The following is a 4803-nucleotide window of genomic DNA, read 5'->3' as shown; positions in this document are numbered from 1 at the left end:
TAAAAATTTTTGTCTTTGTATTTATTGATTGATATTAAATAAATATTCTAAAGACACGGTAAACTTTCATCTGCATTAGTGTTGAGATTACAAAATAAATATGGTGTAATACTTTAATATTGTGAGCTCTAAAGTCAGGTTGGAATCCTATTGTGCAATTACTGTGTAACCTCAGACAAGTTACTTTCTAAGTCCCAGTTTTTTTTATCTGTAAGATATTTTACCTTTCTTTTATGATTGTTGTGAGGATGTGAGTGAGGATTAAATAGAATAATGCATGTGAGGTGTTTAGTGTTTAGCACAATATCTAGTGTAGAAAAAGCACCCTATAAATATTAGCAGTCATTACTAGTATTCAAACCACCTAGAATCAAAGCACTAGATGAGGTCTTGCAAAAACATAATGCTCTCAATTACTTTGGGCAGAATGAATCAAAATATAATTGTGAACAATTGGTTCACAATTGTCTTATTAAACTACTAGAGGCCCAGTGCACGAAATTCATGCACCGGAGGTGAATGGGGGGTACCCTCAGCCAGCCTGTACCCTCTCGCAGTCCAGGACCCCTCACTCCTTACCACCCGCCTGCTTGCTGCTTCCTATCGCTCAGCCTGCTGCTCCTTAGTGCTGCCACGGAGGCTCCTGCCACCGCCGCTGCACTCGCCAGCTGTGAGCCCAGTTTCTGGCTGAGCAGCGCTCCCCCTGTGGGAGCGCACTGACCACCAGGGGGCAACTCCTGCATTGAGCGTCTGCCCCCTGGTGGTCAGTTAGTGACCAGTCATTCCACTGTTTGGTCGATTTGCATATTAGGGTTTTATTATATACTAGAGACCCAGTGTATGATGCCCCGCCTCTTGCCATGCTAGGAGGCACCCCGTGGGGGGACGGGACCCGCACCTAACTCGCGCAGCGCCAGTCACTGCAGGAGTCAGGCCAGACCAGCACCGCGGGAGGCTGGACCCGCACCACAGCGGGCCGGACCCACGCCTGACTCGCAGCATCCCCCGGCCCCCCTGCCTGTGTCTGCTCCGGGGCCGCTCAAGCTGCCGTGCTGGCTCAGGCAGGCCCCCCTGTCTCTGTCTCCGTCTCCGCTCGGGGCCTCACCTGTGCGCGCAACCTCCTCCTGTCTGCTTGACCCGTTACGGTGTCCTGGCCTAATTTGCATATTACCTCTTTATATATATCTATATATATATATATATATATATAGATATATATATATATATATATATATATATAGAGAGAGAGAGAGAGAGAGAGAGAGATGATAGGATATTGAATGTGACCTGTAGATGAAAAATAAAATTTAAAAAAGGACCAAATAAAATTTTAGATCTGAAAATTTTTTAATATGTATATATTTTTAATTCTCACCTGAGGATGTTTTTTAAATTGATTATTAGAGAGAGAAACATCCATGTGACAGAGAAATACCAGTAGGCTGCCTCTGCACTTGCTGACCCACCAGGATCTAACCCAGGGGTGGGCAAACTTTTTGACTTGAGGGCCACAATGGGTTCTTAAACTGGACCGGCAGGCCGGAACAAAAGCATGGATGGAGTGTTTGTGTGAACTAATATAAATTCAAAGTAAAGGAGCGGAGGGGAGAGCAAGAGAACCGGATAGAACAGCCGGATCCGGCCCGCGGGCCGTAGTTTGCCCAAGGCTGATCTAACCTAAACCTAAGTATGTGCCCTAACCTAGAATCCAACAGGAAATCCTTTGGTGTACAGGTTGAGACTCCAACCAATTGAGCCACCTGGCCAGGGTACCTCCAGGCCCTGTTTGGTGTGGATCAGTAGTTCAAGTGCCCTCCCATGCATCAGAGTCATGAGTTTGATTCCAGATGAGGGCACATACACAGGTTGTGGGTTCCATCCCTGTCAGATTGCTTGGGAAACTGATAGATGTTTCTCTTTCTCTTTCCCTCTCCCTCTAGAGTCAATGAAAAAAAATATCCTTAGAAGAGGACTTAAAAAGAAAAGAAATGCTGTTTTGGTTCAGTGGATAGTGCTGCAGGCGCACTGAAGGGTACTGGGTTGGATTCCGATCAAGGGCACGTACCTGGGTTGCAGGCTCAATCCGGGGCCTTAGTCGGGGATTCAGGAAGAGGCAACCAATTGATGTCTCTCACATTAGTTCCGTCTTTCTCCCTCCCTTCCACTCTCTAAAAAAAAAATCAATGGAAAAATGTCCTCTGGTCAGGATTAAACAAACAAATACCCATCTCCAGTGTGATTATTGAAGGAGTATATGAAATATTTGTTGAATGAACGGGAAGGGATGGGATTCGTTTTCTAACTGTTTAGCAACTCTGCAAGCCAGAGGGTTTATTTTTTATTTTAATTTTTTATTGATTGATTATTTTAGAGGAAGGGAGCGAGAGAAACACCAGTGTGTTGTTCCACTTATTATGCACTCTGGTTGCTTCTTGTCTGTGCTCTGACCAGGGATCCAACCTGCAACCTTGCTGTATTAGGAGGAGGTTCTAACCCACTGCGCTGCGGGCTGCCTGTCAGGGCCCCTCAACAAAACCCCTCTAGCGTGCCCTGGCCCCTGCTGTGGGCCAGAGCTCCTCTGCCACACCAACGGTTTGGGTTCCATTCTGTCAGGGCACCTACTTAGGTTTCAGGTTTGATCCCCGGTCAGGGCTGACTGCTGCTCAAGAAGTGACTGAGGACCGTTGAGGTCCGTGTACTCTACGTCATTCGGTGGGGAGCTGGGGTTCCATTGCCAACATGGCCGACTCTGATCCCTGCTACCCCCGCTCCTCCATTGAGGACGACTTCAACTATGGCAGCTGCGTGGCCTCCACCAATGTACACATCCACATAAGTAGGTCAACTTTTCCACGGCTCCTGTCTGCTGTGCAGTCGCCCCGGGAGGCAGATTTCCGCGTTTCCAGGGAGAGCACCCTTCACCCTGGACTCCCAGGGAAAGCGGGATCCCGGTGGGAAAGCACTTCACTCCACCTCCCCTCCGGGTTCCCGGGCCAGAGCACCCATCCTGCTCAGGGCTCAGAGGGGAAGGCCGCCCCAGGGAGGCATCCTAGCTGGGTGCTGTGAAAACGAAAGGAGCCCTTTCCCCTTAAACCCTGTCGTCTTCGGTGTAGAAAGGGACAGATGAAAGCCTCAGCAGCCTTCCTGGGGCATGCTGCGCGTGCAGCCTGCTGATTGGTTGTGACTGTGATGATGTGCCAGACAATCTGCATATTCTATTATTAGATAGGTTTTCAATTTAATGCGTTCTGAATGTACATACTGGTTGGACATTTTTGATCTGGTATAAAAGGAAAATTTGATGAGGAAGGAAGCATATATCTTCAGAATCAATATCCTTCAGTATATGAAAACATGAGATGCAGTACACAAGTAGAGGGTTTAGCCACCAACTGGAGCATGGACAGATTTTGTTCTATCAGAATAAAAGGCAATCTTTAAGTTCAAGTATAGATGGGCTGATTGGTTGATTTGATGCTTGTAGAAATTGTCTCCTAATTCCTTTTACTTTCTCAGGAAATAAGAGTCAATATCAGCTGCCTAGACTACAGTGGGGTGAGGAGGATACTGCACGTTTGAAGAGAGAGGGTGTGAAATAGTCTAGCAAAGTTGTGGACATGCACAGATTACACCAGATCAGATGATATGTTATTTGAACAATTGTATTTCTGGTCCCAATAGCTTCTGCTAATTGTTGTCATATAATGAGCCACTCTCCCTATATATTGTCTGGTGACAATAGACTCTAGTCAGTTATGTAGCATTAAGTACTAGAGAGTATATGACATTTCCTACTGACTATCTTTCTGTCCTTGGAAAACTTAAACTCTGAGTTTCCTCATATATAAAATATTAGTAATAACACCTATTAACCAAGTTGTTATAATAATCTAAAGGCAATGCATTTAAATCTTGAATTTAGAAAGCCTGTGCTAAATTTCTAAGTCCTATTTTTCTTTCCTTATATTCAGCTTAACAAGATGTCTGCTGATTTAAAAATACCCTTTTCCTACCAAATCTTTGTCCTCACATCTCACAATATATTTTCTGTTCTATCAGTGGTATTTTTTTTACCTCATGTTTGGTGGAATTAATGATAGCTCTGGAATTTTATATCCTGGTAATCTGTGTACCTCTCTACCAAATATATCAACCTTTAATTTCAAAGGTAAAGAATATGTGTGTGTGCACATGCGTGCGTGTGTGTGTGCATGTGTGTGCTTGTGTATGTATGTAGTTTTATTGTTGAAATGAAGCTTTCCTAGGAGAGAAATGAAGGATTGCTAGTTTAATATTAAACTTAAAATTGAATGAAACAAAATGTCATTTCTCTAGAATAAACAGTTCTAAATGTGATAAGGCATACCAACTAAGAATCTTAAGAATCTTTTCTATTAATTAAAAATTTCATTTTCTGCCCTATTGGCATGTCTCAGTGATTGAGTATAGACTATGAGACAGGAGGTCATGGTTTGATTCCCAGTCAGGGCACATGCTAGGGTTGTGGGCTCAATCCCCATTATGGCAGTCAATCAAGGATTTTCTCATCATTGATATTTCTATTTCTCCCTTTCCCTTCCTCTCTGAAATCAATAAAAATCTATATCTATAAAAGGCTAATATGCTAAGTATCTGTCCACTAATATGCTAAGGATGTCACAAAGCAATGTCCGGCTTCCTCTCCCTAGCCACAACTAGCCTCCTTGCAGTTTCTTCAGCCCAGGAACACGACTTGCTTTATACCCAGGTGGGAAACATTTTACACTTTAACCAAATGTCTGTGAAGCATTTTCCCATGCCTCA

The sequence above is a fragment of the Plecotus auritus genome (assembly GCF_963455305.1).
Source record: "Plecotus auritus genome assembly, chromosome: 2".
NCBI lineage: Eukaryota > Metazoa > Chordata > Mammalia > Chiroptera > Vespertilionidae > Plecotus > Plecotus auritus.
Note: the sequence above shows the minus strand (reverse complement) of the source record.